This window comes from Andrena cerasifolii, unplaced genomic scaffold (genome assembly GCF_050908995.1).
Source record: "Andrena cerasifolii isolate SP2316 unplaced genomic scaffold, iyAndCera1_principal scaffold1200, whole genome shotgun sequence".
Lineage (NCBI taxonomy): Eukaryota > Metazoa > Arthropoda > Insecta > Hymenoptera > Andrenidae > Andrena > Andrena cerasifolii.
In genome coordinates this window covers 1-14,693 of record NW_027486092.1, presented here as the reverse complement: position 1 = coordinate 14,693, position 14,693 = coordinate 1, and the positions used below count along the sequence as shown (strand labels likewise).

Genomic DNA, 14,693 nt, shown 5'->3' with positions numbered 1-14,693 from the left:
GTGTTTTACGGGAAAGGGGTTATTAGAGTGGCTTGGACTTCATGAGTCGTAAAGAGGGGGTTGAGACTTGGTCTCGATTTAACAGGGATTTGTAATGAGGGACTTGTTTGAATTTGTTTTTGGAGGGAATGATTCGTGCCTTGTAAGACGAATAGGCGAAGAGGGTTTTGAAACGATCATCTCGTGATGGGGACCGCTAAGGTACATCAGCGAGGTGGAGGTTTGTATTGATCATCCTGTGTTGTTGACCGCTAAGGTGCAACATCAAGGTGATCGGTGATTGAGGAGATGGGATAGGAGTTGAGTTTGATAGACTTTAGTGGAGTGATTTTGAGGTTTACTAGTGGAATTGGGAATAGGAAACGCGCGAAAAATCGTGGGACGTTACACACCTATTTTTTTCTATATAATTTACCTATTTTTTCTCTATTTATTTTCCTATTTTTCTCTATTTATTTACCTCTTTTGTTTTCTCTACTTATTTACCTATTCTTCTCTGTTTATTTACCTATTTTTACCTATTTTATTTACCTATTTTTCTCTATTTATTTACCTAGTTTGTTTTCTCTACTTCATTACCTATTTTTCTCTGTTTATTTACCTATTTTTTCCTCTAATTTATTTACCTATTTTTTATTTACCTTTTTTCCTTTGGTTTATTTACCTATTTTTCTCTATTTATACACCTATTTTTTCTCTACCTAATTTACCTATTTTTCTGTATTTATTTACCTATTTGTTCTCTATTTATTTGCCTCTTTTGTTTTCTCTATTTATTTACCTATTTTTCTCTAGATAATTTACCTATTTTTTCTCTATTTATTTACCTATTTTTCCTCTATTTATTTTCGAATTTTTTCTCTATTCATTTACTTTTTTCTATTTATTTACCTCTTTCTTTCTCTAATTTATACACCTATATTTTCTCTCATTTATTTTCCTATTTTTTCTCTGTTTATTTACCTATTTTTTCCTTTCATTTCTTTACATATTTTTTTATTTACCTTTTTTTCTTTGATTTATTTAGCTATTTATCTCCATTTATACACCCATTTTTTCTCCAGATAATTTACCTATTTTTTCTCTATATATTTTCCTATTTTTTCTCTATTTGTTTACCTCTTTTGTTTTCTCTACTTATTTACCTATTTTTCTCTGTTTATTTACCTATTTTTCCCTATTTTATTTACCTATTTTTTTTATTTATTTACCTATTTTTCCCTATTTTATTTACCTATTTTTCTCTATTTATTTACCTCTCTTGTTTTCTCTATTTACTTAACTATTTTTTCTCTAGTTATTTACCTCTTTTTCCCGTATTTATTTACCTACTTTGTTTTCTGTACTTCATTACCTATTTTTCTCTATTTATTTGCCTATTTTCTTCTCTAAATTATTTACCTATTTTTGTCTATTTATTTACCTATTTTCTGTATTTATTTACCTCCTTTGTATTCTCTACTTCATTACCTATTTTTCACTATTTCTTTATCTATTTTTTCTCTAATTTATTTACTAATTTTTTCTCTGTTTATTTACCTATTTTTTCCTCTAATTTATTTATCTATTTTTTTCTCTAATTTATTTACCTATTTTTTCTCTATTTATTTACCTGCTTTGTTTTCTCTATTTATTTACCTTTTTCCCCTCTATTTATTTACCTATTTTTTTTAATTAGCTATTTTTCTCTATTTATACACCTATTTTTTCTCTAGTTTATTTACCTCTTTTTTTCTGTATTTATTTACCTACTTTGTTTTCTCTACTTCATTACCTATTTTTCTCTGTTTATTTACCTATTTTTTCCTCTAATTTATTTACCTATTTTTTATTTACCTTTTTTCCTTTGGTTTATTTACCTATTTTTCTCTATTTATACACCTATTTTTTCTCTACCTAATTTACCTATTTTCTGTATTTATTTACCTATTTGTTCTCTATTTATTTGCCTCTTTTGTTTTCTCTATTTATTTACCTATTTTTCTCTAGATAATTTACCTATTTCTTCTCTAGATAATTTACCTATTTCTTCTCTATTTATTTACCTATTTTTCCTCTATTTATTTTCGAATTTTTTCTCTATTCATTTACTTTTTTCTATTTATTTACCTCTTTCCTTCTCTAATTTATACACCTATATTTTCTCTATTTATTTACCTCTTTTTTCTGTATTTATTTACCTACTTTGTTTTCTCTACTTCATTACCTATTTTTCTCTATTTATACACCTATTTTTTCTCTACCTAATTTACCTATTTTTCTCTATTTATTTCCCTATTTTTTCTGTATTTATTTACCTCTTTTGTTTTCTCTATTTATTTACCTATTTTTCCTCTATATATTTACCTATTTTTCTCTCTCATTTATTTTCGTATTTTTTCTCTGTTTATTTACCTATTTTTCCCTTTAATTTATTTACCTATTTTTTATTTACCTTTTTTTCTTTGATTTATTTAGCTATTTTTCTCTATTTATTTACCTATTTTTCTCTACTTATTTACCTCTTTTTTCTCTATTTATTTACCTATTTTTCTCTATTTATTTACCTGCTTTGTTTTCTCTATTTATTTACCTTTTTTCCCTCTATTTATTTTCGAATTTTTTCTCTATTCATTTACTTTTTTCTATTTATTTACCTCTTTCTTTCTCTAATTTATACACCTATATTTTCTCTATTTATTTACCTATTTTTCTCTATTTATTTACCTATATTTTCTCTCATTTATTTTCCTATTTTTTCTCTGTTTATTTACCTATTTTTTGCTTTAATTTATTTACCTATTTTTTTATTTCCCTTTTTTTCTTTGATTTATGTAGCTATTTATCTATATTTATACATCTATTTTTTCTCTAGATAATTTACCTATTTTTTCTCTAATTTATTTACCTATTTTTTTCTCTAGATTATTTACCTATTTTTTTATTTACCTTTTTTTCTTTGATTTATTTAGCTACTTATCTATATTTATACACCTATTTTTTCTCTAGATAATTTACCTATTTTTTCTCTATTTATTTTCCTATTTTTCTCTATTTATTTACCTGTTTTGTTTTCTCTACTTATTTACCTATTTTTCTCTAGTTATTTTCCTATTTTTTCCTCTAATTTATTTACCTATTTTTTTATTTACCTTTTTTTCTTTGATTTATTTAGCTATTTATCTCTATTTATACACCTGTCACGTCCCGGGTGAGGTCTTTTGGGAACGATGACATTAGGAAAGGAGAAAGACAGGCGCGAATCTAAAATCCAGCACTCTGAGATTTTTGGGGGAAGACCAGGCGCGAATATTAAATCCGTCACACTGAGGGTTTGGAAGGAACTTAGGCGCGAATGTTGAATCCAGCACACTGAGGGTTTGAAAGGAATTCAGGCGCGAATCTATAATCCAGCACACTGAGGGTTTGAAAGGAATTCAGGCGCGAATCTATAATCCAGCACACTGAGGGTTTGGAAGGAGAGGAACGTCAGGCGCGAATCTTGAATCCAGCACACTGAGGGTTTTGAAGGAGAGGAACGTCAGGCGCGAATCTTGAATCCAGCACACTAATCGTTTTACAGGGAGGAACGCCAGGCGCGAATCTATAATCCAGCACACTAGTCGACCAGGGAAGTTTAAAGGCTAGAGCGTATTTGGGGAACACCCGTTAGCACTTTGTTTTGGTTTACGTAATATCAGATTTACCGTTGCATAGGCACAAAAAGTTTCCTCGTAATATTTCTTGAGAAATTCGTCTATACGTGCAGCTATGCAAGGGAATGTTAGTAAACACTGTCACTGTTCTCTAGTTCGCGATCCGCGATCAGCTGTTTCGCCGACTCGTTGGTTTGTATCTTAGTACGTTCGTAACTAATGGTTGAACACAAACAACTTGAAGCAAGATTTTAAACAAAGCGATTTATTAACTTCGTTAATCGGTTATTATAATCGTGCGAGGGGGCTTTTAGCATTGGCACAATATTTGTAATATGGTTATAACATTTAATATATATATATGGACATGAGATACAATATAAGTCGTTTAATAATGATCGTTAATAATAATAATATGATAAGATTGCGATAAGCAGTTATAATAGAATAGTAAGATTGCGATAAGCAGTTATAAACGAAATAATTGAATAGTAAGATTGCGATAAGCAGTTATAAAGAAAATAATAGAATAGTATGGTATGGTGGTGATATGCACAATAATATTAAGTAATATAAATGGCTTACGGTGATCGTCGAACACTGAGTTTAATATTAACACTTTTAAGATATACTTTTCAAGAAAGCCTTCTACCGAAGAGGTTTCTGTCGAAGAAAGAGGATTCGGCCTGTCAGGACCTCATATTTATGTACTTTCACAGGAGTATTGTGGGGTACGCGCGGTAAAGACCTTGACACATTTCGGTTTAAGACGCAGTAGGACTTCCGGGGTTTTTACAAACGGTACGTCTATTAATAGACGTATTTATGTCACGTACGCCAAATATACGTCGCAATTAGGTTTCTGGGGTTTTTATGACTGCGAAAAGAGATACTCAACTCATCGAATGGATTTCGGGTGTTTTACGGGAAAGGGGTTATTAGAGTGGCTTGGACTTCATGAGTCGTAAAGAGGGGGTTGAGACTTGGTCTCGATTTAACAGGGATTTGTAATGAGGGACTTGTTTGAATTTGTTTTTGGAGGGAATGATTCGTGCCGTGTAAGACGAATAGGCGAAGAGGGTTTTGAAACGATCATCTCGTGATGGGGACCGCTAAGGTACATCAGCGAGGTGGAGGTTTGTATTGATCATCCTGTGTTGTTGACCGCTAAGGTGCAACATCAAGGTGATCGGTGATTGAGGAGATGGGGCAGGAGTTGAGTTTGATAGACTTTAGTGGAGTGATTTTGAGGTTTACTAGTGGAATTGGGAATAGGAAACGCGCGAAAAATCGTGGGACGTTACACACCTATTTTTTTCTATATAATTTACCTATTTTTTCTCTATTTATTTTCCTATTTTTCTCTATTTATTTACCTCTTTTGTTTTCTCTACTTATTTACCTATTTTTCTCTGTTTATTTACCTATTTTTCCCTATTTTATTTACCTATTTTTCTCTATTTATTTACCATTTTTTCTCTATTTAGTTACCAATTTTTTCTCTAGTTATTTACGCATTTTTCTTTCTCACTTATTTACCTATTTTTTCCTCTAATTTCTTTACATATTTTTTTATTTACCTTTTTTTCTTTGATTTATTTAGCTATTTATCTCTATTTATACACCCATTTTTTCTCCAGATAATTTACCTATTTTTTCTCTATTTATTTTCCTATTTTTTCTCTATTTGTTTACCTCTTTTGTTTTCTCTACTTATTTACCTATTTTTCTCTGTTTATTTACCTATTTTTCCCTATTTTATTTACCTATTTTTCTCTGTTTATTTACCTATTTTTCCCTATTTTATTTACCTATTTTTTCTCTATTGATTTACCTCTTTTGTTTTCTCTATTTACTTAACTATTTTTTCTCTAGTTATTTACCTCTTTTTTCTGTATTTATTTACCTACTTTGTTTTCTCTACTTCATTACCTATTTTTCTCTATTTATACACCTATTTTTTCTCTACCTAATTTACCTATTTTTCTGTATTTATTTACCTATTTTTTCTCTATTTAGTTACCTCTTTTGTTTTCTATATTTATTTACCTATTTTTCTCTAGATAATTTGCCTATTTTTTCTCTATTTATTTACCTATTTTTTCTCTATTTATTTTCCAATTTTTTCCCTATTCATTTACTTTTTTCTATTTATTTACCTCTTTCTTTCTCTAATTTATACACCTATATTTTCTCTATTTATTTACCTATTTTTCTCTATTTATTTACCTATTTTTCTCTATTTATTTACCTATTTTTCTCTATTTATTTACCTATTTTTCTCTATTTATTTACCTATTGTTTCTCTAGTCATTTACCTATATTTTCTCTCATTTATTTTCCTATTTTTTCTCTGTTTATTTACCTATTTTTTCCTTTAATTTCTTTACATATTTTTTTATTTACCTTTTTTTCTTTGATTTATTTAGCTATTTATCTCTATTTATACACCCATTTTTTCTCCAGATAATTTACCTATTTTTTCTCTATTTATTTTCCTATTTTTTCTCTATTTGTTTACCTCTTTTGTTTTCTCTACTTATTTACCTATTTTTCTCTGTTTATTTACCTATTTTTCCCTATTTTATTTACCTATTTTTTTTATTTATTTACCAATTTTTCCCTATTTTATTTACCTATTTTTCTCTATTTATTTACCTCTTTTGTTTTCTCTATTTACTTAACTATTTTTTCTCTAGTTATTTACCTCTTTTTTCTGTATTTATTTACCTACTTTGTTTTCTCTACTTCATTACCTATTTTTCTCTGTTTATTTGCCTATTTTTTCCTCTAATTTATATACCTATTTTTTTATTTACCTTTTTTCCTTTGGTTTATTTACCTATTTTTCTCTATTTATACACCTATTTTTTCTCTACCTAATTTACCTATTTTTCTCTATTTATTTCCCTATTTTTTCTGTATTTATTTACCTCTTTTGTTTTCTCTATTTATTTACCTATTTTTCCTCTATATATTTACCTATTTTTCTCTCTCATTTATTTTCGTATTTTTTCTCTGTTTATTTACCTATTTTTCCCTTTAATTTATTTACCTATTTTTTATTTACCTTTTTTTCTTTGATTTATTTAGCTATTTTTCTCTATTTATACACCTATTTTTTCTCCAGCTAATTTACCCATTTTTCTCTATTTATTTACCTATTTTTCTCTACTTATTTACCTCTTTTTTCTCTATTTATTTACCTGCTTTGTTTTCTCTATTTATTTACCTTTTTTCCCTCTATTTATTTTCGAATTTTTTCTCTATTCATTTACTTTTTTCTATTTATTTACCCCTTTCTTTCTCTAATTTATACACCTATATTTTCTCTATTTATTTACCTATTTTTCTCTATTTATTTACCTATATTTTCTCTCATTTATTTTCCTATTTTTTCTCTGTTTATTTACCTATTTTTTCCTTTAATTTATTTACCTATTTTTTTATTTACCTTTTTTTCTTTGATTTATGTAGCTATTTATCTAAATGTCGGAAATGGGGGAAAAGATGAAACCTCCGAGGGCGATTGGGGGTCTACGTTGGCCCTTCTCCTCGAAAAGCGTCTCATTTTTATTTGATTTTTAACAAGAATTGAAAGTGTTATTACAATGTACTTTCAATAAAATTACTTTTAACAAAATTATGAACTATGACACTATTTAAAACGAAAACTAATGAATTCTCGGGATGGGAAAATTGAACTGTCTTTGCTGACGAACTCTTTCGGAATGACCTCCTTTTTTTCTTTTTTAAATTTCACATTCAAATTATCAACCTTTTCCGGTTGCTAAACTACCACTTCCGTTTCCCTTCCGAGACTACATTCAAGCGCCCACCAACAGTCTGACGCTTGCGTTTTCGATTGGCGCCAAAATAATTTCGTAATTCAATCATTCATGACTTCATGTCGTCATTAGTAATAGCATTAGCAATATATTGTAAAGTTCGACTATCTATTTGCTCAACCCTGCGTAAACATTGTAACGAAATAAACAATACATCTTAATTAAATTTATTCATTATTTTTTTATTCTCCGACACGGCCATCTTGACATGCGCCCGCCCTCGGGCGTACACGTGGTTGAGAATAGATACGTAGTTGAATGCAAAAACATATTCGAACTTGACGTGTAACAGGCTTTGTGTGATATTTACGCTCGGTCATTCTGAGAAGAAAATTACAGAAGAGGCAAAGGTAAGGCCAACTACACAGATAAGTCTAATTTTAAAGATAAATTACAATTTTTATTCGAAATATACCGATCAAAAGTTCCCAAAGCAACCCTTAAAACCTCAATCTAACCTCAAATTTCCCTGACACCCGACTCTGCATTACAACAAAACCACACATCACCACTGACGCCCAGACCAGTCCTTCGGTCTGTTAATTTGTGTTTTAGTGTACCAGTCCTTCGGTCACTCACTCACTCAGGCACGTGTAAACAGTAACTCTGATACACGTGCTTCTTCACAACTCAGTCCTTCGGTTGTGAACAACCCCACACTGCATCACCTCTCTGCATGCAATGCGGCTAAAAAAAAACTTGTGAGTCTTTTTTACACAACGATCCCCGCCACAACGCTACAACGTATGGTGCGATCAATTGTCAGTGGTCTCGTGTCTAGTCTTTGTTTAATCAGAGTCCTTCTATGTGTCGCCTAATTTCTCAAAAACTCTTTTCCAAGTCGTTGGGAAACTGATGATCCGGTACCTTTCTCACACGGTCATGCGGGTATTTATACGTACGATTAGAATTTAATGCTTTGAGTAGGTATCTATCTCCCTCTAACACTTCAATAATTTTAAAAGGTCCCTTGAATTTCGCAGCTAGCTTTGTCTGATTTCTCTTTTCATTCTCCAACAGAACATAATCTCCGACTGAATATTTTTGTACAATCGCCTTATTGTTATCGAAACGTACTTTATCACTTCTGGCATTTCTCATTATACTCTGGTTTGCCTGCTCTCTTAATTCTTGTACATTCAATATTGTTTCATTATTTTCTGCTACCATCAAGTTTAAAGGTCTAGCAATTTTTCCTATCATTAGTTCCAGAGGAGTTGCCTTAGTTACCCGACTGACCGTTGCATTCATAGCAAGTTGAATATCACTAAGAGCATCTTGCCAAGAGCGATCCCTACTCGTCTCTACAGAAGTTAACATCTGCTGAAGAGTACTCATTACCCTCTCAACTTGTCCATTGGCTCGACTTCCTCCAGTTGCAGTAAGATGCAGTTTAATATTATGGCCAGCACAGAAGTTGGAAAAGTCCTTGTTTGCAAAACAACGTCCCTGGTCAGCAATAACGCAATGAGGGGCTCCAAATAAAGCAACACCGAATTTCAAAGCTTTTATGCTATTGTTACTATCAATGTTAGTAGAATGTGTAAGTAAAATATATTTCGCGAAAGCGTCTATAAGAACAAATACATATTCTTTTACTTCGCTTTTACCACTTAATTTGCCAGATACATCTAAATGAATAGTGTGCCAAGGAATTGGAAGTTTAGGAATTGGGTGTAATTCTACTTGGACTCTACCCGAGGTAGGTTTTGAAATCTTACATGTTATGCAATTGTCTACAAACTTGCGCACGTACTTTGACATTCCCTGAAACCAATAATAATCATAAATCTTCTCTAATGTTTTTTTCCAACCCAAATGCATAATTGATTCATGAACATTATTGATTACCGACCACTTGAAAGCACGCGGCACAATTGGTAGACAACATGTTCGACCATTCCTCTGCACCCTTCGGAAAAGAACATTAGAACGAATTTCATAAGTCTTTCTAATTTCTTCGGGTAAAATTTCATTTCGAAAATCTGAAATGATCTTTGATATTTCCTCGTCCTTCTCTTGTTCAACTTGCAACCAGTCTTTTGACAACTCCGCAATATTTATTTGTTTCTGTTGGACAGGCAAATTGACTATTTTGGCCATACTAGGAAGAGGATTCCTTGATAGAAAATCCACATGATTCATCCGACTACCTTCTCGAAAGACGATATCGAAATCAAAAGACTGTAAAAATGCCCACCATCGATGTACACGAGGAGATAAATCTTTTTTATTCTTGGAAGCCTTAACCGAATTGCAATCGGTGACCACAGTGAACTTTCGCCCCAAAACATAATGTCGAAAATGCTTCACGCTGTTAACAACCGCCAAAGTTTCTAGTTCATAAGAATGATACTTCGATTCAGCCAAAGATGTTCGTCGACTGAAATATTCAACTACATGCTGCTTTTTTTCTAACTTTTGTATTAACATCGCACCATAACCCACTGAGCTAGCGTCTGTATGTATTTCTATCGGAAGGTCTGGATTAAAGATCATTAATATGGGTTCACTTGTTAACTGTGCAATAATTCTCTGTCGTATTTCCTCATGCGCATGATTCCACGTAAGAGTTTTCGTTGCACTACTAGTAAGTTTAAATAGCGGGGCCATTGTTTGAGAAAATTTAGGACAAAATTGCCGAAAATATGAAGCCAAACCAATAAATTGTCTTAATTGCGTAACAGTCTCGGGTGGTGGTAATTTAGTCAAAGCTTCAATTTTACGTGGATTTGGGCGTACTTCTCCACTTTCAATCACATATCCCAAGAATTCAACCTTTCTCTTGAGGAAGGAACATTTCGATAAGTTCAGTGAAAACCCTGATTTCGTTAATTCCTCCAGTACCAACTGAAGACGTATTAGTCCCTCTTCTACACTGGTCGATAAAATCAAAACATCATCGACGTAGCATACCACAAAGGAGAATGCCAATTCTCCTAAAGCCTTCATTATGGCTCGTTGATAAACAGAACTAGCATTCTTTAAACCAAACGGCATAGTTAAGTACTCCCACTGACCATCAGGAGTTATAAAAGCTGTCTTTTCTATCGAATTAGGTTCCACGGGGATCTGATGATAGCCACTTAGCATGTCGAGACAAGTATACCATTTGGCAGAACCAATCCTAGCCACCTGATCAGCGATAAGAGGAAGAGGAAATCTATCGGTGACCGTATTGTCATTTAATTCTCTATAATCTACACACATACGATCTGTACCATCTTTCTTTTTTACCAATAAGACTGGACTTGAAAAAGGAGAACAACTAGGTCTAATCACATTGGCCTTCAACAACTCTTGTACTTTACTGCGGACCACCTCCTTTTCCTCTACACCTAATCTATATGGTCTACGCTGAACGATTCTCGAAGGATCTTTAAGTCGTATTTCCAATTGTCCGGTATTCACTCGAGATTTGGATATCCCCCGAGAAAACGACTCTGAATACTGTTTTAATATCTCAATCAATTGTGCCCTGCTCTCTACAGGTACATCAGTACTAATATCGCAAAACTTAATCTCATCGGTATCTGTCTCTTTGATCTCACAGGCATTAACGTCTTTGCAGCGTGATAGTACTACTTTATCTGCTGTCATACTAACACCAAAACACTGACCAAGAATTTCACGACCAATCAGAATAGAATTTTTTAGAAAATTATCTGGAACCAGATGGAAAAGTATTTCTAGACACGAATCATCAATTTGTACTTCTGTTAAAATTTGGATGGTGCTAGATATTGATGTTTGTCCTATTCCAGTGAGTATCACAGTATTATGAAAACGTTTACCGGAAAATTTTGAAGCCAAACTTTCTTTCATAAGAGAGCATTCGGCACCAGAGTCATAATGATACAGAAATGACTCACCATTATGAGTTAAACGTCCGCTAGGATCGCCTATGGTGCATAGGTCAACACGTCGCTGCGTAGTGCTCAATGAGGTTTCTGGTGTGTTCCTGGTGCCCTTGCTGTAGGTTCCTTGTGGACATCTGGAAGCGTAGTGGCCGATTTCACCGCATCTGAAACAGCTCACCGCCGTATCCTTTCGAGGTCCTCTTGATGCCCCAGAAGATGAATCAGCATTTGTAGATGATAATTTCTTTTTGTGATAACAATCCCTGGCTCGATGTCCAGATTTTCCGCAAGTGAAGCACACACTTCTGGTCTGAATAGAGGATTTCAACCGCTTGATGGTGGATGGGACTTCCTTAGTTGACGAAGAAGGTATTGCAGCCTGGAACGAAGACGAAGTAACAACTGTGGCCTTTCTCTTTAGAAACGAACAAGCCTGTAATTCCCGTTGTAGCTTGTCTCGTGAATTAATTTCCGTCGTGAACGCCAATCGCTGAAGACGTCCATCGAATTGGGCGGTATGCGCCAGAACCAGTGCCACTGCGATCTGCTCCAAATTTAGATCTTTAAAACGTAGAGTTAGTGTCGTCATCAGTCTTGCTGCATATGCAGCCAAACACTCTCCTCCCTTAGGTCGTCCATTAAGCACGTCAATTAAAGTCGCCGCAGTTGTTTCATAGCAATCGTAATGAGCTAGGAATAATTCTTTAAATTGCGTCCACGTCATTTCAGGGAACGTGACTTGAGAAAGCCACAAAGATGCACTTCCCTTCATTGCACCAGAGATTGCCATCACTAAATCTCCGCCTCGTAGATTCCGCGTGGATAAGCATAGGTCAGCTGTGGCATACCACGCTTTCGGGTCGGAATTCGGTTCATCAGGATTGAATATAGGTAAGGATATTTTACCACGAACAGGAGATTTAATCGCATCAATCAAATCCTTCATATTTTGATTTTGAACTTCCAGCAACTGCCGAAGAAAACCTTCTCTCGATGGTTGTATGTTGGGTTCAGGACAGGCTTCGGGAATAGAATCCCCACAAGGTTGCTGAGAATCTCTACTTGGCTGCTGCTGCATTTCTTGAATTTGGGGTAATCCCACTTCTGATGTCGGAAATGGGGGAAAAGATGAAACCTCCGAGGGCGATTGGGGGTCTACGTTGGCCCTTCTCCTCGAAAAGCGTCTCATTTTTATTTGATTTTTAACAAGAATTGAAAGTGTTATTACAATGTACTTTCAATAAAATTACTTTTAACAAAATTATGAACTATGACACTATTTAAAACGAAAACTAATGAATTCTCGGGATGGGAAAATTGAACTGTCTTTGCTGACGAACTCTTTCGGAATGACCTCCTTTTTTTCTTTTTTAAATTTCACATTCAAATTATCAACCTTTTCCGGTTGCTAAACTACCACTTCCGTTTCCCTTCCGAGACTACATTCAAGCGCCCACCAACAGTCTGACGCTTGCGTTTTCGATTGGCGCCAAAATAATTTCGTAATTCAATCATTCATGACTTCATGTCGTCATTAGTAATAGCATTAGCAATATATTGTAAAGTTCGACTATCTATTTGCTCAACCCTGCGTAAACATTGTAACGAAATAAACAATACATCTTAATTAAATTTATTCATTATTTTTTTATTCTCCGACATATATTTATACACCTATTTTTTCTCTAGATAATTTACCTATTTTTTCTCTAATTTATTTACCTATTTTTTTCTCTAGATTATTTACCTATTTTTTTATTTACCTTTTTTTCTTTGATTTATTTAGCTACTTATCTATATTTATACACCTATTTTTTCTCTAGATAATTTACCTATTTTTTCTCTATTTATTTTCCTATTTTTCTGTATTTATTTACCTGTTTTGTTTTCTCTATTTATTTACCTATTCTTCTCTAGTTATTTACCTATTTTTTCCTCTAATTTATTTACCTATTTTTTTATTTACCTTTTTTCCTTTGATTTATTTAGCTATTTATCTCTATTTATACACCTATTTTTTCTATATAATTTACCTATTTTTTCTCTATTTATTTTCCTATTTTTCTCTATTTATTTACCTCTTTTGTTTTCTCTACTTATTTACCAATTTTTCTCTGTTTATTTACCTATTTTTCCCTATTTTATTTACCTATTTTTCTCTATTTATTTACCATTTTTTCTCTATTTAGTTACCAATTTTTTCTCTAGTTATTTACCTCTTTTTTCTGTATTTATTTACCTACTTTGTTTTCTCTACTTCATTACCTATTTTTCTCTATTTATACACCTATTTTTTCTCTACCTAATTTACCTATTTTTCTCTATTTATTTACCTATTTTTCTCTAGATAATTTGCCTATTTTTTCTCTATTTATTTACCTATTTTTTCTCTATTTATTTTCCAATTTTTTCCCTATTCATTTACTTTTTTCTATTTATTTACCTCTTTCTTTCTCTAATTTATACACCTATATTTTCTCTATTTATTTACCTATTTTTCTCTATTTATTTACCTATTTTTCTCTATTTATTTACCTATTGTTTCTCTAGTCATTTACCTATATTTTCTCTCATTTATTTTCCTATTTTTCTCTGTTTATTTACCTATTTTTTCCTTTAATTTCTTTACATATTTTTTTATTTACCTTTTTTCTTTGATTTATTTAGCTATTTATCTCTATTTATACACCCATTTTTCTCCAGATAATTTACCTATTTTTTCTCTATTTATTTTCCTATTTTTTCTCTATTTGTTGACCTCTTTTGTTTTCTCTACTTATTTACCTATTTTTCTCTGTTTATTTACCTATTTTTCCCTATTTTATTTACCTATTTTTTTTATTTATATACCAATTTTTCCCTATTTTATTTACGTATTTTTTCTCTATTTATTTACCTCCTTTGTTTTCTCTATTTATTTACCTCTTTTTCCCTCTGTTTATTTACCTATTTTTTTTAATTAGCTATTTTTCTCTATTTATACACCTATTTTTTCTCTACCTAATTTACCTATTTTTCTGTATTTATTTACCTATTTTTTCTCTATTTAGTTACCTCTTTTGTTTTCTATATTTATTTACCTATTTTTCTCTAGATAATTTACCTATTTTTTCTCTATTTATTTACCTATTTTTCTCTATTTATTTTCCAATTTTTTCTCTATTCATTTACTTTTTTCTATTTATTTACCTCTTTCTTTCTCTAATTTATACACCTATATTTTCTCTATTTATTTACATATTTTTCTCTATTTATACACCTATTTTTTCTCTACCTAATTTACCTATTTTTCTGTATTTATTTCCCAATTTTTTCTCTTTTATTTACCACTTTTGTTTTCTCTATTTATT

General features: G+C 31.7%; 2 long non-coding RNA genes across 2 annotated transcripts; both read right to left on the bottom strand.

The window, feature by feature from the left end:
* Window positions 1-931: 931 nt before the first annotated feature.
* Window positions 932-1,415, bottom strand: LOC143378207 (uncharacterized). The gene is made up of 2 exons (XR_013087789.1): window positions 1,146-1,415; window positions 932-963 (listed from the first exon to the last, which is right to left on the bottom strand). It is a non-coding gene; the product is annotated as an uncharacterized LOC143378207 (long non-coding RNA).
* A 3,712-nt stretch (window positions 1,416-5,127) lies between these two features.
* On the bottom strand, window positions 5,128-14,687 carry LOC143378206 (uncharacterized). Its single transcript, XR_013087788.1, has 2 exons — window positions 14,217-14,687; window positions 5,128-6,438 (listed from the first exon to the last, which is right to left on the bottom strand). It is a non-coding gene; the product is annotated as an uncharacterized LOC143378206 (long non-coding RNA).
* Window positions 14,688-14,693: the final 6 nt, after the last annotated feature.